Here is a 22,535-nt window from a genome sequence, read left to right on the forward strand (position 1 = left end):
AGCTTGTTGTTGTATACAGTAACAGCAGCAAAGGAAACCGGCAGAACAACTCAGCTTGTTGTTGTATACAGTAACAGCAGCAAAGGGAACCGGCAGAACGACTCAGCTTGTTGTTGTATACAGTAACAGCAGCAAAGGGAACTGGCAGAACAACTCAGCTTGTTGTTGTATACAGTAACAGCAGCAAAGGGAACTGGCAGAACGACTCAGCTTGTTGTGGGTATACAGTAACAGCAGCAAAGGGAACTGGCAGAACAACTCAGCTTGTTGTTGTATACAGTAACAGCAGCGAAGGGAACTGGCAGAACGACTCAGCTTGTTGTTGTATACAGTAACAGCAGCAAAGGGAACCGGCAGAACAACTCAGCTTGTTGTTGTATACAGTAACAGCAGCAAAGGGAACTGGCAGAACGACTCAGCTTGTTGTGGGTATACAGTAACAGCAGCAAAGGGAACTGGCAGAACGACTCAGCTTGTTGTGGGTATACAGTAACAGCAGCAAAGGGAACTGGCAGAACAACTCAGCTTGTTGTTGGTATACAGTAACAGCAGCAAAGGGAACTGGCAGAACGACTCAGCTTGTTGTTGTATACAGTAACAGCAGCAAAGGGAACCGGCAGAACAACTCAGCTTGTTGTTGTATACAGTAACAGCAGCAAAGGGAACCGGCAGAACAACTCAGCTTGTTGTTGTATACAGTAACAGCAGCAAAGGGAACCGGCAGAACAACTCAGCTTGTTGTGGGTATACAGTAACAGCAGCAAAGGGAACCGGCAGAACGACTCAGCTTGTTGTTGTATACAGTAACAGCAGCAAAGGGAACCGGCAGAACAACTCAGCTTGTTGTTGTATACAGTAACAGCAGCAAAGGGAACTGGCAGAACGACTCAGCTTGTTGTGGGTATACAGTAACAGCAGCAAAGGGAACTGGCAGAACGACTCAGCTTGTTGTGGGTATACAGTAACAGCAGCAAAGGGAACTGGCAGAACAACTCAGCTTGTTGTTGGTATACAGTAACAGCAGCAAAGGGAACTGGCAGAACGACTCAGCTTGTTGTTGTATACAGTAACAGCAGCAAAGGGAACCGGCAGAACAACTCAGCTTGTTGTTGTATACAGTAACAGCAGCAAAGGGAACCGGCAGAACAACTCAGCTTGTTGTTGTATACAGTAACAGCAGCAAAGGGAACCGGCAGAACAACTCAGCTTGTTGTGGGTATACAGTAACAGCAGCAAAGGGAACCGGCAGAACGACTCAGCTTGTTGTTGTATACAGTAACAGCAGCAAAGGGAACCGGCAGAACGACTCAGCTTTTTGTGGGTATACAGTAACAGCAGCAAAGGGAACTGGCAGAACGACTCAGCTTGTTGTTGTATACAGTAACAGCAGCAAAGGAAACCGGCAGAACGACTCAGCTTGTTGTTGTATACAGTAACAGCAGCAAAGGGAACTGGCAGAACGACTCAGCTTGTTGTGGGTATACAGTAACAGCAGCAAAGGGAACCGTCAGAACGACTCAGCTTGTTGTGGGTATACAGTAACAGCAGCAAAGGGAACCGGCAGAACGACTCAGCTTGTTGTTGTATACAGTAACAGCAGCAAAGGGAACCGGCAGAACAACTCAGCTTGTTGTTGTATACAGAAACAGCAGCAAAGGGAACCGGCAGAACAACTCAGCTTGTTGTGGGTATACAGTAACAGCAGCAAAGGGAACCGGCAGAACGACTCAGCTTGTTGTTGTATACAGTAACAGCAGCAAAGGGAACCGGCAGAACGACTCAGCTTTTTGTGGGTATACAGTAACAGCAGCAAAGGGAACTGGCAGAACGACTCAGCTTGTTGTTGTATACAGTAACAGCAGCAAAGGAAACCGGCAGAACGACTCAGCTTGTTGTTGTATACAGTAACAGCAGCAAAGGGAACTGGCAGAACGACTCAGCTTGTTCTGGGGTATACAGTAACAGCAGCAAAGGGAACCGGCAGAACAACTCAGCTTGTTGTGGGTATACAGTAACAGCAGCAAAGGGAACTGGCAGAACGACTCAGCTTGTTGTGGGTATACAGTAACAGCAGCAAAGTGAACCGTCAGAACGACTCAGCTTGTTGTGGGTATACAGTAACAGCAGCAAAGGGAACCGGCAGAACGACTCAGCTTGTTGTTGTATACAGTAACAGCAGCAAAGGGAACCGGCAGAACGACTCAGCTTGTTGTGGGTATACAGTAACAGCAGCAAAGGGAACCGTCAGAACGACTCAGCTTGTTGTTGTATACAGTAACAGCAGCAAAGGGAACTGGCAGAACGACTCAGCTTGTTCTGGGTATACAGTAACAGCAGCAAAGGGAACTGGCAGAACGACTCAGCTTGTTCTGGGTATACAGTAACAGCAGCAAAGGGAACCGGCAGAACAACTCAGCTTGTTGTTGTATACAGTAACAGCAGCAAAGGGAACCGGCAGAACGACTCAGCTTGTTGTTGTATACAGTAACAGCAGCAAAGGGAACTGGCAGAACGACTCAGCTTGTTGTGGGTATACAGTAACAGCAGCAAAGGGAACCGGCAGAACGACTCAGCTTGTTGTGGGTATACAGTAACAGCAGCAAAGGAAACTGGCAGAACGACTCAGCTTGTTGTTGTATACAGTAACAGCAGCAAAGGGAACCGGCAGAACGACTCAGCTTGTTGTTGTATACAGTAACAGCAGCAAAGGGAACTGGCAGAACGACTCAGCTTGTTGTGGGTATACAGTAACAGCAGCAAAGGGAACCGTCAGAACGACTCAGCTTGTTGTGGGTATACAGTAACAGCAGCAAAGGGAACCGGCAGAACGACTCAGCTTGTTGTGGGTATACAGTAACAGCAGCAAAGGGAAAAGTACCCAACTGTCCTACTTGAGTAAAAGTAAAGATATCTTCAAAGAAAATGACTCAAGTAAAAGTCACCCACTAAAATACTACTACAAATACTAAAGTATCTGGTTTTAAATATACTTAAGTATCAACAGTAAAAGTATAAATCGTTTCAAATTCCTTATATTAAGCAAACCAGACGGCACCATTTTCTTACACACTAGAACACAAATGAAGACAAATGAAGCCTGTGTGTTTAGTGAGTCCTCCAGATCAGAGGCAGTAGGGATGACCAGGGATGTTCTCTGTTTAGTGAGTCCTCCAGATCAGAGGCAGTAGGGATGACCAGGGATGTTCTCTGTTTAGTGAGTCCTCCAGATCAGAGGCAGTAGGGATGACCAGGGATGTTCTCTGTTTAGTGAGTCCTCCAGATCAGAGGCAGTAGGGATGACCAGGGATGTTCTCTGTTTAGTGAGTCCACCAGATCAGAGGCAGTAGGGAGGACCAGGGATGTTCTCTGTTTAGTGAGTCCTCCAGATCAGAGGCAGTAGGGATGACCAGGGATGTTCTCTGTTTAGTGAGTCCTCCAGATCAGAGGCAATAGGGATGACCAGGGATGTTCTCTGTTTAGTGAGTCCTCCAGATCAGAGGCAGTAGGGATGACCAGGGATGTTCTCTGTTTAGTGAGTCCTCCAGATCAGAGGCAGTAGGGATGACCAGGGATGTTCTCTGTTTAGTGAGTCCTCCAGATCAGAGGCAGTAGGGATGACCAGGGATGTTCTCTGTTTAGTGAGTCCACCAGATCAGAGGCAGTAGGGATGACCAGGGATGTTCTCTGTTTAGTGAGTCCTCCAGATCAGAGGCAGTAGGGATGACCAGGGATGTTCTCTGTTTAGTGAGTCCTCCAGATCAGAGGTTGTAGGGATGACCAGGGATGTTCTCTGTTTAGTGAGTCCTCCAGATCAGAGGCAGTAGGGATGACCAGGGATGTTCTCTGTTTAGTGAGTCCTCCAGATCAGAGGCAGTAGGGATGACCAGGGATGTTCTCTGTTTAGTGAGTCCTCCAGATCAGAGGCAGTAGAGATGACCAGGGATGTTCTGTTGATAAGGGCTTGAATTAGACCATTTTCCTGTCCTGCTAAGCATTAAAAATGTAACAAGTACTTTTGGTTGTCAGGGTAAAATGTATGGCGTAAAAAGTACATTATTTTCTTTAGGAATGTAGTGAAGTAAAAGTTGTCAAAAAAATATAAATAGTAAAGTAAAGTACAGATACCTCAAAAAACTACTTAGGTAGTACTTTTTTACTTAAGTACTTTAGACCACTGAGTAATAGTCTATAGGACCTGGATAATAAACATTATTATTATTATGATTTAAATCAGGCACAAACTGATTGTATTGTATTTCAACCAATCATATGTTTCACTAAGGAAACAGCACATTATTTTGACCAATCAGCCGTGCTAAATAATTATCAATACACAGGCGTAAGGAAGTCAAGAATTGATCTAAAGAACTCTGTCTCTTCATCCCAAATGGCATCATATTCCCTATGTAGTGCACCACTTTTGACCAGAGCCCTAGGGGCGGGATGACCAGGGATGTGTGTAGTGCACCACTTTTGACCAGAGCCCTAGGGGCGGGATGACCAGGGATGTGTGTAGTGCACCACTTTTGATCAGAGCGCTAGGGGCCAGTGCACTAGTACAGTAGCTTGGGAAAGACTTCCGAACCCTTGACTTCTTCCACATTTTTGTTACGTTACAGCCTTATTCTAAAATGGATTAAAAAGAAACATTTCCCTCATCAATCTACACACAGTACCCCATTATGACAAAGCAAAACACGTTTTTTAGATATTTTAGCAAATGTATTAAGAATAATAAACAGAAGTACCATTTTTAAATGGAAGATGTTAGGAACCACCAAGGCTCTTCCTAGAGCTGGCCGCAAGGCCAAACTGAGCAAATGGGGGAGAAGAGCAATGGTCAGGGAGGTGACAAAGAACCCGATGATCACTATGACAGAGCTCTGGAGGTCCTCTGGGAGAAACTTCCAGAAGGACAACCATCTCTGCAGCACTCCACCAATCAGGCCTTTATGGTATAGTGGCCAGACGGAAGCCACTCCTCTGTAAAAGGCACATGACAGGCTGCTCAGAGTTTGCCAAAAAAGCACCAAAAGACTCTCAGACCATGAGAAACAAGATTCTCTGGTTTTATGAAACCAAAATTGAACTCGTTGGCCTGAATGCCAAGCGTCAAGTCTGGAGGAAAACCTGGCACCATCCCTACGGTGAAGCATGGTGGTGGCAGCATCATGCTGTGGGGATGTTTTTCAGCGGCAGGGACTGAAAGACTAGTCAGGATCGAGGCAAAGATGAACGGAGAAAAGTACAGAGAGATCCTTGATAAAAACCTGCTCCAGAGTGCTCACGACCTCAGACTGGGGTGAAGGTTCACCTTCCAACAGGACAACGACCCTAATCACACAGCCAAGACAACGCAGGAGTGGCTTCGGGACAAGTCTCTGAATGTCCTTGAGTGGCCCAGCCAGAGCCCAGACTTGAACCTGATCGAACATCTCTGGAGAGACCTGAAAATAGATGTGCAGCGACGCTCCCCATCCAACCTGACGGAGCTTGAGAGGATCTGCAGAGAAGAATGGGAGAAACTCCCCAAATACAGGTGTGCCAAGCTTGTAGCATCATACCCAAGAAGACTCGAGGCTGTAATCGCTGCCAAAGGTACTTCAACAAAGTATTTGTAATAAATTAGCTGAAATTTATAAAACCGGTTGTTGCTTTGTCATTATGGGGTATTGTGTGGAGATTGATGAGGGACATTTTTCTTTTTAATCAATTTTAGAAAAGGCTGTAACGTAATAAAATGTGGAAAAGTCAAGGTGGTCTGAATACTTTCAGAAGGCTCTGTATAGCGAATAGGGTGCTATTTGGGACGCTACCCGTGATGAAGGTAGAGGGGGAAGGTTGCCTGTGATGAAGGTAGAGGGGGAAGGTTGCCTGCAGCTGTCTACTTTCTCCTTTCTGGAATAACACCGTTCTCCAAGCACTTGAGTTATTGATAAGAGCTGTTGATACGAGCTGTTGATACGAGCTATTGATACGAGCTGTTGATACGAGCTATTGATAAGAGCTGTTGATACGAGCTATTGATAACAGCTACTAGTTTAAACCTGGAGCACGGTGTATCAGTATAAACCTGGAGCACGGTGTATCAGTATAAACCTGGAGTCTGGAGCACGGTGTATCAGTATAAACCTGGAGCACGGTGTATCAGTATAAACCTGGAGCACGGTGTATCAGTATAAACCTGGAGTCTGGAGCACGGTGTATCAGTTTAAACCTGGAGCACGGTGTATCAGTATAAACCTGGAGTCTGGAGCACGGTGTATCAGTTTAAACCTGGAGCACGGTGTATCAGTATAAACCTGGAGCACGGTGTATCAGTATAAACCTGGAGTCTGGAGCACGGTGTATCAGTTTAAACCTGGAGCACGGTGTACCAGTATAAACCTGGAGTCTGGAGCACGGTGTATCAGTATAAACCTGGAGTCTGGAGCACGGTGTATCAGTATAAACCTGGAGTCTGGAGCACGGTGTATCAGTATAAACCTGGAGTCTGGAGCACGGTGTATCAGTATAAACCTGGAGTCTGGAGCACGGTGTATCAGTTTAAACCTGGAGTCTGGAGCACGGTGTATCAGTATAAACCTGGAGTCTGGAGCACGGTGTATCAGTTTAAACCTGGAGTCTGGAGCACGGTGTATCAGTTTAAACCTGGAGCACGGTGTATCAGTATAAACCTGGAGTCTGGAGCACGGTGTATCAGTATAAACCTGGAGTCTGGAGCACGGTGTATCAGTATAAACCTGGAGTCTGGAGCACGGTGTATCAGTATAAACCTGGAGTCTGGAGCACGGTGTATCAGTTTAAACCTGGAGTCTGGAGCACGGTGTATCAGTATAAACCTGGAGTCTGGAGCACGGTGTATCAGTTTAAACCTGGAGTCTGGAGCACGGTGTATCATTTTAAACCTGGAGTCTGGAGCACGGTGTATCAGTATAAACCTGGAGTCTGGATTACGGTGTATCAGTTTAAACCTGGAGTCTGGAGCACGGTGTATCAGTATAAACCTGGAGTCTGGAGCACGGTGTATCAGTTTAAACCTGGAGTCTGGTGCACGGTGTATCAGTTTAAACCTGGAGTCTGGAGCACGGTGTATCAGTATAAACCTGGAGTTTGGAGCACCGTGTATCAGTTTAAACCTGGAGTCTGGAGCACGGTGTATCAGTATAAACCTGGAGTCTGGAGCACGGTGTATCAGTATAAACCTGGAGTCTGGAGCACGGTGTATCAGTTTAAACTTGGTGCACGGTGTATCAGTTTAAACCTGGAGCACGGTGTATCAGTATAAGTCTGGAGCACGGTGTACCAGTATAAACCTGGAGTCTGGAGCATGGTGTATCAGTTTAAACCTGGAGCACGGTGTATCAGTATAAACCTGGAGTCTGGTGCATGGTGTATCAGTATAAACCTGGAGCCTGGAGCACGGTGTATAAGTTTAAACCTGGAGTCTGGTGCACGGTGTATCAGTTTAAACCTGGAGCACGGTGTATAAGTTTAAACCTGGAGTCTGGTGCACGGTGTATCAGTTTAACTTCTTGCAACTATAGGGGGTGCTGTTCCGCATTAGCATATTTGGGTCTCCAAATTAAACTGCCTCGTGCTAAATTCTTGATCGTACAATATGCATATTATTGTTATTATTGGATAGAAAACACCTTCTAGTTTCTATAGAAGTTGGAATTTTGTCTCTGAGTGGTACAGAACAATATCTACAGCACTTTTCATGACAGGGTTCAGATTTCAGAAATTTTTACCCCTGATCTGGAGTCTGTTTTTAAGGCGACAGTGAATGCTATGAAGAAACCGACACTGCCTACGTCTTCCTCTGGGTGTCTGTACGTCATCACGTTTTGAATGGAGTCTATTGCACAATCCCAGCCATTATAAAACCACAAAATGTATAGGGACCGCCCTTTCTCGTCGCGCGCCTGAAGCGTGAAGGACATCGGACTTGCCTCATTCCAAATCCTTGTCTAACCAGCAATATTTCTCCGGTCATGTTTTCAGTCGTTATAGTTGTTAAAAACATCATAATGTAGTTAATTTGAACCGTTTTATAGCAATTTATATCCGTTTAGTGCGATTTTGAGGAATTTCTTTGTTGTGCACTCTGAAACTTTGGACACGTTTTGGGGTCCCGTTCGATCGTTAGTGGATATTTCGAAGGACAGAGGACATCTATCGACCAAAAGACGTTTATAACATAGAAAGGATACATTGCCCAAGAATATGATGGAAGAACAGCTCAAAGTAAGCAATATTTAATATGATAAATTGTTGTTCTGTCGAAATATTTTAAACGCATATTTCGCCATTTTGTTTGGTATAGCTTCACTTGGCGAACCCTGTATTGAAAAGTAAGGATAATTTTAAAAATGTAAATCAGCGGTTGCATTAAGAACTAATTTGTCTTTCGATTCCTGTCAACCCTGTATTTTTTAGTCAAGTATATGATTAGCTTTCAATTAAACTAGATCACTCTGATAGATGACGTCAGACATATTGAGGCTTGATTTCCTAGTATTTTTATTGTGTAACCACGGTTTTGTATGGCTAAATATGCACCTTTTCGAACAAACTGTATATGTATGTTGTAAAATGATGTTACAGGAGTGTCATCGGAAGAATTCTGAGAAGGTTAGTGAAAAAATTAATATATTTTGGCGGTGATTACGTTATAGCGCTCTTTGGCTGGAATCGATGCTCTGGTAACGTTTGCACATGTGGTATGCTAACTTATCGATTTATTGTGTTTTCGCTGAAAAACGCTTAGAAAATCTGAAATATGGTCTGAAATCACAAGAACTGGGTATTTCCATTGCTATGCTTTGTCTATTTTTATGAAATGTTTTATGATGAGTAAATTGGTCATACACGTTGCTCTATCTAGTAATTCTAGTCGATTTGTGATGGTCGGTGCAATTGTAAACTGTGATTTCTACCTGAAATATGCACTTTTTTCTAACAAAAACTATCCTATACCATGAATATGTTATCAGACTGTCATCTGATGGTTTTTTTTATAGGTTATTGGCTATCAATATCGTAGTTGAGCCGAATTGGTGATAGCACCTGAAGGAGTAAGAAACTGATGGAGTTAGAATAGTGGTGTATTTTGCTAACGTGTTTAGCTAATAGATTTACATATTTTGTCTTCCCTGTAAAACATTTTAAAAATCTGAAATGGTGGCTTTATTCACAAGATCTGTATCTTTCATCTGGTGTCTTGGACTTGTGATTTAATGATATTTAGATGCTACTATCTACTTGTGAAGCTATGCTAGCTATGCTAATCAGTGTGTGGGGGGGGTGGGGGGTGATCCCGGACCCGGGGTAGAGGCTCGTGAAAGGTTAAACCTGGAGCACAGTGTATCAGTTTAAACCTGGAGTCTGGAGCACGGTGTATCAGTATAAACCTGGAGAACGGTGTATCAGTATAAACCTGGAGTCTGGAGCACGGTGTATCAGTTTAAACCTGGAGTCAGGTGCACGGTGTATCAGTATAAACCTGGAGTCTGGAGCACGGTGTATCAGTTTAAACCTGGAGTCAGGAGCACGGTGTATCAGTTTAAACCTGGAGTCTGGAGCACGGTGTATCAGTTTAAACCTGGAGCACGGTGTATCAGTTTAAACCTGGAGCACGGTGTATCAGTATAAACCTGGAGTCTGGTGCACGGTGTATCAGTTTAAACCTGGAGTCAGGTGCACGGTGTATCAGTTTAAACCTGGAGCACGGTGTATCAGTTTAAACCTGGAGTCTGGTGCACGGTGTATCAGTTTAAACCTGGAGCATAATGTATCAGTTTAAACCTGGATTCTGGAGCACGGTGTATCAGTTTAAACCTGGAGCACGGTGTATCAGTTTAAACCTGGAGTCTGGAGCACGGTGTATCAGTTTAAACCTGGAGTCTGGAGCACGTTGTATCAGTATAAACCTGGAGTCTGGAGCACGGTGTACTAGTTTAAACCTGGAGTCTGGAGCACGGTGTATCAGTATAAACCTGGAGTCTGGAGCACGGTGTATCAGTATAAACCTGGAGTCTGGAGCACGGTGTATCAGTTTAAACCTGGTGTCTGGAGCACGGTGTATCAGTTTAAACCTGGAGTCTGGTGCACGGTGTATCAGTTTAAACCTGGAGTCTGGAGCACGGTGTATCAGTTTAAACTTGGTGCACGGTGTATCAGTTTAAACCTGGAGCACGGTATATCAGTATAAACCTGGAGTCTGGAGCACGGTGTATCAGTATAAACCTGGAGTCTGGAGCACGTTGTATCAGTATAAACCTGGTGTCTGGAGCACGGTGTATCAGTTTAAACCTGGAGTCTGGTGCACGGTGTATAAGTTTAAACCTGGTGTCTGGAGCACGGTGTATCAGTATAAACCTGGAGTCTGGAGCACGGTGTATCAGTATAAACCTGGAACCTGGAGCACGGTGTATCAGTTTAAACTTGGTGCACGGTGTATCAATTTAAACCTGGAGCACGATGTATCAGTATAAACCTGGAGTCTGGAGCACGGTGTACCAGTATAAACCTGGAGTCTGGAGCACGGTGTATCAGTTTAAACCTGGAGTCTGGTGCACGGTGTATCAGTTTAAACCTGGTGCACGGTGTTTCAGTATAAACCTGGAGTCTGGAGCACGGTGTATCAGTATAAACCTGGAGTCTGGAGCACGGTGTATCAGTATAAACCTGGAGTCTGGAGCACGGTGTATCAGTATAAACCTGGAGTCTGGAGCACGGTGTATCAGTATAAACCTGGAGTCTGGTGCACGGTGTATCAGTTTAAACCTGGAGCACGGTGTATCAGTTTAAACCTGGAGTCTGGAGCATAATGTATCAGTATAAACCTGGAGTCTGGTGCACGGTGTATCAGTTTAAACCTGGAGCACGGTGTATCAGTTTAAACCTGGAGTCTGGTGCACGGTGTATCAGTTTAAACCTGGAGCACAGTGTATCAGTTTAACCCTGGAGTCTGGAGCACGGTGTATCAGTTTAAACCTGGAGCACGGTGTATCAGTATAAACCTGGAGCACGGTGTATCAGTATAAATCTGGAGCACGGTGTATCAGTTTAAACCTGGAGCACGGTGTATCAGTTTAAACCTGGAGTCTGGAGCACGGTGTATCAGTTTAAACCTGGAGTCTGGAGCATGGTGTATCAGTATAAACCTGGAGTCTGGAGCACGGTGTATCAGTATATAACTGGAGCACGGTGTATCAGTATAAACCTGGAGTCTGGAGCACAGTGTATAAGTTTAAACCTGGAGTCTGGAGCACGGTGTATCAGTAAAAACCTGGAGTCTGGAGCACGGTGTATCAGTATAAACCTGGAGCACGTTGTATCAGTATAAACCTGGAGTCTGGTGCACGGTGTATCAGTTTAAACCTGGAGTCTGGTGCACGGTGTATCAGTTTAAACCTGGAGCACGGTGTATCAGTTTAAACCTGGAGTCTGGTGCACGGTGTATCAGTTTAAACCTGGAGCACAGTGTATCAGTTTAAACCTGGAGTCTGGAGCACGGTGTATCAGTTTAAACCTGGAGCACGGTGTATCAGTTTAAACCTGGAGCACGGTGTATCAGTTTAAACCTGGAGTCTGGAGCACGGTGTATCATGTTAAACCTGGAGCCTGGAGCACGGTGTACCAGTATAAACCTGGAGTCTGGAGCACGGTGTATCAGTTTAAACCTGGAGTCTGGAGCACGGTGTATCAGTATAAACCTGGAGTCGAGCACGGTGTATCAGTATAAACCTGGAGTCTGGAGCACGGTGTATCAGTATAAACCTGGATCACGGTGTATCAGTATAAACCTGGAGTCTGGAGCACGGTGTATCAGTTTAAACCTGGAGTCTGGAGCACGTTGTATCAGTATAAACCTGGAGTCTGGAGCACGGTGTATCAGTATAAACCTGGAGTCTGGAGCACGGTGTATCAGTTTAAACCTGGAGCACGGTGTATCAGTATAAACCTGGAGCACAGGTTCCATGATTAGTGAGGATCAGGGTAGATTTATAGGACTACTGTTTAACCCCTATTACAGTTCCATGATTATTGAGGATCAGGGTAGATTTATAGGACTACTGTTTAACCCCTATTACAGTTCCATGATTAGTGATGAACAGGGTAGATTTATAGGACTACTGTTTAACCCCTATTACAGATCCATGATTAGTGAGGATCAGGGTAGAGTTACAGGACTACTGTTTAACCCCTATTACAGTTCCATGATTAGTGAGGATCAGGGTAGATTTATAGGACTACTGTTTAACCCCTATTACAGTTCCATGATTAGTGAGGATCAGGGTAGATTTATAGGACTACTGTTTAACCCCTATTACAGTTCCATGATTAGTGAGGATCAGGGTAGATTTACAGGACTACTGTTTAACCCCTATTACAGTTCCATGATTAGTGAGGATCAGGGTAGATTTATAGGACTACTGTTTAACCCCTATTACAGTTCCATGATTAGTGAGGATCAGGGTAGATTTATAGGACTACTGTTTAACCCCTATTACAGTTCCATGATTAGTCAGGATCAGGGTAGATTTACAGGACTACTGTTCAACCCCTATTACAGTTACATGATTAGTGAGGATCAGGGTAGATTTATAGGACTACTGTTTAACCCCTATTACAGTTCCATGATTAAAGAGGATCAGGGTAGATTTATAGGACTACTGTTTAACCCCTATTACAGTTCCATGATTAGTGAGGATCAGGGTAGATTTATAGGACTACTGTTTAACCCCTATTACAGTTCCATGATTAGTGAGGATCAGGGTAGATTTATAGGACTACTGTTTAACCCCTATTACAGTTCCATGATTAGTGAGGATCAGGGTAGATTTATAGGACTACTGTTTAACCCCTATTACAGGTCCATGATTAGTGAGGATCAGGGTAGATTTATAGGACTACTGTTTAACCCCTATTACATTTCCATGATTAGTGATTATCAGGGTAGATTTATTGGACTACTGTTCAACCCCTATTACAGATCCATGATTAGTGAGGATCAGGGTAGATTTATAGGACTACTGTTTAACCCCTATTACAGTTCCATGATTAGTGAGGATCAGGGTAGATTTATAGGACTACTGATTATTAGGGTAGATTTATAGGACTACTGTTTAACCCCTATTACAGTTCCATGATTAGTGAGGATCAGGGTAGATTTATAGGACTACTGTTTAACCCCTATTACAGTTCCAGGATTAGTGAGGATCAGGGTAGATTTATAGGACTACTGTTTAACCCCTATTACAGTTCCATGATTAGTGAGGATCAGGGTAGATTTATAGGACTACTGTTTAACCCCTATTACAGTTCCAGGATTAGTGAGGATCAGGGTAGATTTATAGGACTACTGTTTAACCCCTATTACAGTTCCATGATTAGTGAGGATCAGGGTAGAGTTACAGGACTACTGTTTAACCCCTATTACAGTTCCATGATTAGTGAGGATCAGGGTAGATTTATAGGACTACTGTTTAACCCCTATTACAGTTCCATGATTAGTGAGGATCAGGGTAGATTTATAGGACTACTGTTTAACCCCTATTACAGCTCCATGATTAGTGAGGATCAGGGTAGATTTATAGGACTACTGTTTAACCCCTATTACAGATCCATGATTAGTGAGGATCAGGGTAGATTTATAGGACTACTGTTTAACCCCTATTACAGTTCCATGATTAGTGAGGATCAGGGTAGATTTATAGGACTACTGTTTAACCCCTATTACAGTTCCATGATTAGTGATGAACAGGGTAGATTTATAGGACTACTGTTTAACCCCTATTACAGATCCATGATTAGTGAAGATCAGGGTAGATTTACAGGACTACTGTTTAACCCCTATTACAGTTCCATGATTAGTGAGGATCAGGGTAGATTTATAGGACTACTGTTTAACCCCTATTACAGTTCCATGATTAGTGAGGATCAGGGTAGATTTATAGGACTACTGTTTAACCCCTATTACAGTTCCATGATTAGTGAGGATCAGGGTAGATTTACAGGACTACTGTTTAACCCCTATTACAGTTCCATGATTAGTGAGGATCAGGGTAGATACATAGGACTACTGTTTAACCCCTATTACAGTTCCATGATTAGTGAGGATCAGGGTAGATTTATAGGACTACTGATTATTAGGGTAGATTTATAGGACTACTGTTTAACCCCTATTACAGTTCCATGATTAGTGAGGATCAGGGTAGATTTATAGGACTACTGTTTAACCCCTATTACAGTTCCATGATTAGTGAGGATCAGGGTAGATTTACAGGACTACTGTTTAACCCCTATTACAGTTCCATGATTAGTGAGGATCAGGGTAGAGTTACAGGACTACTGTTTAACCCCTATTACAGTTCCATGATTAGTGAGGATCAGGGTATATTTACAGGACTACTGTTTAACCCCTATTACAGCTCCATGATTAGTGAGGATCAGGGTAGATGTATAGGACTACTGTTTAACCCCTATTACAGTTCCATGATTAGTGAGGATCAGGGTAGATTTATAGGACTACTGTTTAACCCCTATTACAGATCCATGATTAGTGAGGATCAGGGTAGATTTATAGGACTACTGTTTAACCCCTATTACAGATCCATGATTAGTGAGGATCAGGGTAGATTTATAGGACTACTGTTTAACCCCTATTACAGATCCATGATTAGTGAGGATCAGGGTAGATTTATAGGACTACTGTTTAACCCCTATTACAGTTCCATGATTAGTGAGGATCAGGGTAGATTTATAGGACTACTGTCAAACCAATATATTGATTCACCAATATATTCTGTGCACAAGGTTCTCCAAACATGTTTTTTAATTATTATTTATAAATACTTCCCCTAAATAATATAAAAGATCAGAGTAAAAGGAGATGTTTTGTATTTACATGGATTTCTATTGTTAATCCCTAGTACTCTGAACCCTTTACTCCGTACAGTATATTCTAGTGAGTCTGTTGAGATAAAGACAGTTAAAGGTACACCATATTTAAAGGGATGGCTTTGGATACATCTAGTGAAAACCCTACTGAATGAAAACTCCGTAAGAAAATATTTTGGCCGGCAAGTGGGAGGGTTTTCAGCGGTCGAATACAATTTATTCAGCACGTGCAGGGGAACCACGCCCACAAAGCCCATTATTAATCTGCATAAATTAAGTCTATATACCAACTACTGAGAAATGCGACTGAAAGGCTTAAATGTCCTATTTCTGTACATAGAATACAAATTGTGATCAGGAGATGTGTAACGAATCTCGTCTGGTGAAGGAGAAGAGGACCAAAATGCAGCGTGGGAAGTGTTCGTCATGATTTAATTGAGAACTGAACACTACTCAAAATAACAACGATGAGAAAAACGAAACAGTTCAGCTAGCTGAACAGACACTTCACAGAAAATAAACACCCACAACCAAAATGGGGAAAACAGGCTACCTAAGTATGATTCTCAATCAGAGACAACGATCGACAGCTGCCTCTGATTGAGAACCATACTAGGCCAAACACATAGAAATATAACAACATAGAAAAAAGAACATAGACCACCCCAACTCACGCCCTGACCAACATAACACAAAGACAAAGGAACTAAGGTCAGAACGTGACAGTACCCCCCCCTCAAAGGTGCGGACTCCGGCCGCAAAACCTGAACCTATACGGGAGGGTCTGGGTGGGCAGCGCCGTAGCGAAGGACGACCCCGGCAGCGCCGTAGTGAAGGACGACCCCGGCAGCGCCGTAGTGAAGGACGACCCCGGCAGCGCCGTAGCGAAAGACGACCCCGGCAGCGCCGTAGCGAAAGACGACCCCGGCAGCGCCGTAGTGAAGGGCGACCCCGGCAGCGCCGTAGTGAAGGACGACCCCGGCAGCGCCGTAGTGAAGGGCGACCCCGGCAGCGCCGTAGTGAAGGACGACATCGGCAGCTCCTGACTGACGGGCGGCTCTCACTGCTCAGGACAGACGGGCGGCTCTCGCTGATCCGGACAGGAGGGAGACTCTGGCTGCTCCGGACAGAAGGGAGACTCTGGCTGCTCCGGACTAGAGGCCAATGCTGGAGGCTCCGGACTAGAGGGCGTCGCTGGAGTCTCCGGACTACAGGGCGTTGCTGGAGACTCCGGACTAGAAGGCGTTGGTGGAGGCTCCGGACTGACGTCCTTCGTTGGAGTCCTCATGCCATGGATCCTCACCGGAGGCTTCGTGCCATGGATCCTGACCGGAGGCTTCGTGCCACGGATCATCACTGGAGGCTTCGTGCCATGGATCATCACTGGAGGCTTCTTGCCATGGATCACCACTGGAGGCTTCGTGTCATGGATCATCACTGGATGCTTCGTGCCATGGATTACCACTGGAATGGAGAGACACACAGGAGGCCTGGCTCTGGGAGAAGGCACAGGACTCACCAGGCTGGGGAGACATGCAGGAGGGTTAGTGCTTAGCACAGGCACAGAACTCACCAGGCTGGGGAGACATGCAGGAGGCCTTGTCCTTGGCCGAGGCACCGGATGCACTGGACCGTGGAGGCGCACTGGCGGTCTCAAGCGCAGAGCTAGCACCACCCGTCCTGGCTGGATCCCCCCTGTAGCCCGGCAAGTGCGGGGAGTTGGAACAGGCCGCACTGGGCTGTACTGGCGAACTGGAGACACCGTGCGTAGGGCTGGTGCAGTATACCCCGGGCCGAGGAAACGCACTGGAGACCAGATGCGCTGAGCCGGCATCATCCCTCCTGGCTCGATGCCCCCTCTAGCCCGGCCGATTCGAGGAGCTGCGATGTAGCGCACCGGGCTATGCGTGCGCACTGGGGACACCTTGCGCTTCTCCGCATAACACGGTGCCTGCCCACACACTCTCTCGCCACGGTAAGCACGGGGAGTTGGCTCAGGTCTCCTACCTGAGTCCGCCAATTTACCCGTGTTCCCCCCCAAAAAAAATTCTGGTGCTGCCTCTCGTGCCCGTTATCTCGTAGTGGCGCCGCTCCGCTCTAGCGGCCTCCAGCTCCTCATAGCGTCGCCGCTCCGCTCTAGCTGCCTCCAGCTCCTCATAGCGTCTCCGCTCCGCTCTAGCTGCCTCCAGCTCCTCGTAGTGGCGCCGCTCCGCTCTAGCTGCCTCCAGCTCCTCATAGTGTCGCCGCTCCGCTCTAGCGGCCTCCAGCTCCTCATAGCGTCGCCGCTCCGCTCTAGCTGCCTCCAGCTCCTCATAGCGTCTCCGCTCCGCTCTAGCTGCCTCCAGCTCCTCGTAGTGGCGCCGCTCCGCTCTAGCTGCCTCCAGCTCCTCTTTCGGACGGCGATACTCCCCCGGCTGTGCCCAGGGTCCTTTGCTTTCCAAAATGTCCTCCCATGTCCAGGAGTCCGTTTTCCCACGCTGCTTGGTCCTTTGTTGGTGGGTGTTTCTGTAACGGGTCGGAAGGAAGAGACCAAGGCGCAGCGTTCTTAGAGTTCCACATAATTTAATCACGAAGTGAAACTAAAACAGGACAAAACAATAAATAATACAACCACCAAGATCCCACCCCAACTCACGCCCTGACCAACCTAACACAAAGAGATAAAAAAGGAACTAAGGTCAGAACGTGACAAGATGTTCATTTGATTCAGCCCTTTGATACCAAGTCTGACTCTAAATATAATGTTAATCATCGGGTTTTGTATATTTGACAAAAGTGTTTTATTTTACTCTTCTTATGCAGCAAGTAAAAAAAAAGAAACAGACCAAAAAACTATAAAAATACACTCTTTATCTGAATGAAATGCCAGCCCAGTCCTTTCTAAAGCAAAGAACATAACAGCGTTACAGTGACAACAGAGTCAAGCTAAGTACTTGTCTGAATCATATCCAGCAGAGAGAGAGCTCCGTCTCTCCAGTGGTTTCTAACCCCTGATGAACTGCTCAGACTCTGTGAAACCCAGGAATCATGTTTTCCTTGGCCAAACTCTCCTGACCTCCGTATTCATGAATACCATATGTAAACTCAATAAGTGTAAGTCCCAAATGGCACCCTATCCCCTACATATAGTGCATAGGGCTCTGGTCTGAAGTAGTGAACTATATATAGGGAATAGGGTTCCATAGGGCTCTGGTCTAAAGTAGTGCACTATATAGGGAATAGGGTTCCATAGGGCTCTGGTCTAAAGTAGTGCACTATATAGGGAATAGGGTTCCATAGGGCTCTGGTCTAAAGTAGTGAACTATATAGGGAATAGGGTTCCATAGGGCTCTGGTCTAAAGTAGTGAACTATATATGGAATAGGGTGCCATTTGGGATGCAGTTAGCTCCATCCCAAACTTTAATAAATCCAGATAGCTGTATTATTTTAGCAGCCTGTCTGCCTTTAGCGACGGAGAACAAACATATTAATATTATGCTGGTCGGTAACCCACAAACCCCTTCTTGGTTTCAGAGAATGTAGCTTAGGCTGTCCTAACTTCCTCAATGAGAAACACACTCTCCCTTTAACTCTGTCTGTCTGTGGAAACACACTGTCCCTTTAACTCTGTCTGTCTGTGGAAACACACTGTCCCTTTAACTCTGTCTGTCTGTGGAAACACACTGTCCCTGTAACTCTGTCTGTCTGTGGAAACACACTGTCCCTTTAACTCTGTCTGTCTGTGGAAACACACTGACCCTGTAACTCTGTCTGTCTGTGGAAACACACTGTCCCTGTAACACTGTCTGTCTGTGGAAACACGCTGTCCCTGTAACTCTGTCTGTCTGTGGAAACACACTGACCCTGTAACACTGTCTGTCTGTGGAAACACACTGTCCCTTTAACTCTGTCTGTCTGTGGAAACACGCTGTCCCTGTAACTCTGTCTGTCTGTGGAAACACACTGTCCCTGTAACACTGTCTGTCTGTGGAAACACGCTGTCCCTGTAACTCTGTCTGTCTGTGGAAACACACTGTCCCTGTAACACTGTCTGTCTGTGGAAACACACTGTCCCTGTAACACTGTCTGTCTGTGGAAACACGCTGTCCCTGTAACTCTGTCTGTCTGTGGAAACACACTGTCCCTGTAACACTGTCTGTCTGTGGAAACACACTGTCCCTGTAACACTGTCTGTCTGTGGAAACACACTGTCCCTGTAACACTGTCTGTCTGTGGAAACACACTGTCCCTGTAACTCTGTCTGTCTGTGGAAACACACTGTCCCTGTAACACTGTCTGTCTGTGGAAACACACTGTCCCTGTAACACTGTCTGTCTGTGGAAACACGCTGTCCCTGTAACACTGTCTGTCTGTGGAAACACACTGTCCCTGTAACACTGTCTGTCTGTGGAAACACACTGACCCTGTAACACTGTCTGTCTGTGGAAACACACTGTCCCTGTAACACTATCTGTCTGTGGAAACACACTGACCCTGTAACACTGTCTGTCTGTGGAAACACACTGTCCCTTTAACTCTGTCTGTCTGTGGAAACACGCTGTCCCTGTAACTCTGTCTGTCTGTGGAAACACACTGTCCCTGTAACACTGTCTGTCTGTGGAAACACGCTGTCCCTGTAACTCTGTCTGTCTGTGGAAACACACTGTCCCTGTAACACTGTCTGTCTGTGGAAACACGCTGTCCCTGTAACTCTGTCTGTCTGTGGAAACACACTGTCCCTGTAACACTGTCTGTCTGTGGAAACACACTGTCCCTGTAACACTGTCTGTCTGTGGAAACACGCTGTCCCTGTAACTCTGTCTGTCTGTGGAAACACACTGTCCCTGTAACACTGTCTGTCTGTGGAAACACACTGTCCCTGTAACACTGTCTGTCTGTGGAAACACACTGTCCCTGTAACACTGTCTGTCTGTGGAAACACACTGTCCCTGTAACTCTGTCTGTCTGTGGAAACACACTGTCCCTGTAACACTGTCTGTCTGTGGAAACACACTGTCCCTGTAACACTGTCTGTCTGTGGAAACACGCTGTCCCTGTAACACTGTCTGTCTGTGGAAACACACTGTCCCTGTAACACTGTCTGTCTGTGGAAACACACTGACCCTGTAACACTGTCTGTCTGTGGAAACACACTGTCCCTGTAACACTATCTGTCTGTGGAAACACACTGACCCTGTAACACTGTCTGTCTGTGGAAACACACTGTCCCTGTAACACTGTCTGTCTGTGGAAACACACTGTCCCTGTAGCTCTGTCTGTCTGTGGAAACACACTGACCCTGTAACACTGTCTGTCTGTGGAAACACACTGTCCCTGTAACACTGTCTGTCCGTCCGCTGTGTGTGCTACAGCTTGGTCCTGGAAATAGGGCACCAAATGAAGCCATTGATGCAGTAACAAGTAAAACACAGAATTGTAGTGTTGCTGCAGCCTGTAGTCATTCAGGATCCAGCTCTGTTTAGTGGCCGAGGCCCAGCCATCCCATCTGGTTGAGTTATGAAACCAGGCCCAGCCATCCCATCTGGTTGTAGTTATGAAACCAGGCCCAGCCATCCCATCTGGTTGAGTTATGAAACCAGGCCCAGCCATCCCATCTGGTTGAGTTATGAAACCAGGCCCAGCCATCCCATCTGGTTGTAGTTATGAAACCAGGCCCAGCCATCCCATCTGGTGTAGTTATGAAACCAGGCCCAGCCATCCCATCTGGTTGTAGTTATGAAACCAGGCCCAGCCATCCCATCTGGTGTAGTTATGAAACCAGGCCCAGCCATCCCATCTGGTTGTAGTTATGAAACCAGGCCCAGCCATCCCATCTGGTGTAGTTATGAAACCAGGCCCAGCCATCCCATCTGGTTGTAGTTATGAAACCAGGCCCAGCCATCCCATCTGGTTGAGTAATGAAACCAGGCCCAGCCATCCCATCTGGTTGTAGTTATGAAACCAGGCCCAGCCATCCCATCTGGTTGTAGTTATGAAACCAGGCCCAGCCATCCCATCTGGTTGAGTTATGAAACCAGGCCCAGCCATCCCATCTGGTTGAGTTATGAAACCAGGCCCAGCCATCCCATCTGGTTGTAGTTATGAAACCAGGCCCAGCCATCCCATCTGGTGTAGTTATGAAACCAGGCCCAGCCATCCCATCTGGTTGTAGTTATGAAACCAGGCCCAGCCATCCCATCTGGTGTAGTTATGAAACCAGGCCCAGCCATCCCATCTGGTTGTAGTTATGAAACCAGGCCCAGCCATCCCATCTGGTTGAGTAATGAAACCAGGCCCAGCCATCCCATCTGGTTGAGTTATGAAACCAGACCCAGCCATCCCATCTGGTTGAGTTATGAAACCAGGCCCAGCCATCCCATCTGGTTGAGTTATGAAACCAGGCCCAGCCATCCCATCTGGTTGAGTTATGAATCCAGTCTGAGTCACACCAGATGATTCACTTGGCCGTCTTCGTTTTATTAGTCAGCTCTGATTTACCTCTCTTCAAAGTACAACGATAATTGTCCGACGTTGGATGTTTTCTACAAGTCGTGTTCAGGGGCAACGCTGAAGAGCAGGAAAATGAGGTGAAACAGAAGGAATGCCGTGAGGCTGTCTTGAGAAGGACCAGAAGGAGCAGGGTTGGGGGGCCTTCATTGTGTGTTTTTATAGCAGGCGCCTCCTTGGCCAGCTAGACTCTGCTCCCTCCGCCGTGCCAAGTGCTTGTGTACACACCATCAAACATGGTCACGGCACTGGGTCTGGATGAAAAAAACTTTTCCTGAGATTGAATGGGAGGGTTAGTGACCAGGGAAAACACAGAGAATGGAAAACATTTGTTCCATTTGTGTTGCAGAGCCTGGACTGGACGTTGAAGAGATCTCCATATAAAGGCTATTAAAGAACTAGGCTGCATCCCAAGTGCCACCCTATTCCCTATGTAGTACACTACCTTTGACCAGGGCCAATAGGGGGCCCATAGCACTATATGGGAAATAGGGTGCCCTTTGGCACACAGACCTAGATAAGACCCCATTGTGTATCAGCTTAGTGTGACTGACTGCACGTTCAATCAGGAGTTTCAGGTTTTCCTGACCAAACATAGTTTAGGTTCTATTGACAGAGATAACACTCCATGGGTTCTATTGACAGAGATATGTTGTCTTTGTCAGAGATAACACTCCTAGTTCTATTGACAGAGATAACACTCCTAGTTCTATTGACAGAGATATGTTGTTTTTATCAGAGATAACACTCCTAGTTCTATTGACAGAGATAACACTCCTAGTTCTATTGACAGAGATATGTTGTCTTTATCAGAGATAACACTCCTAGTTCTATTGACAAAGATATGTTGTCTTTATCAGAGATAACACTCCTAGTTCTATTGACAGAGATATGTTGTCTTTATCAGAGATAACACTCCTAGTTCTATTGACAGAGATATGTTGTCTTTATCAGAGATAACACTCCTAGTTCTATTGACAAAGATATGTTGTCTTTATCAGAGATAACACTCCTAGTTCTATTGACAGAGATATGTTGTCTTTATCAGAGATAACACTCCTAGTTCTATTGACAAAGATATGTTGTCTTTATCAGAGATAACACTCCTAGTTCTATTGACAGAGATATGTTGTTTTTA

The sequence above is a fragment of the Salvelinus alpinus genome, chromosome 29, assembly GCF_045679555.1.
Source record: "Salvelinus alpinus chromosome 29, SLU_Salpinus.1, whole genome shotgun sequence".
Lineage (NCBI taxonomy): Eukaryota > Metazoa > Chordata > Actinopteri > Salmoniformes > Salmonidae > Salvelinus > Salvelinus alpinus.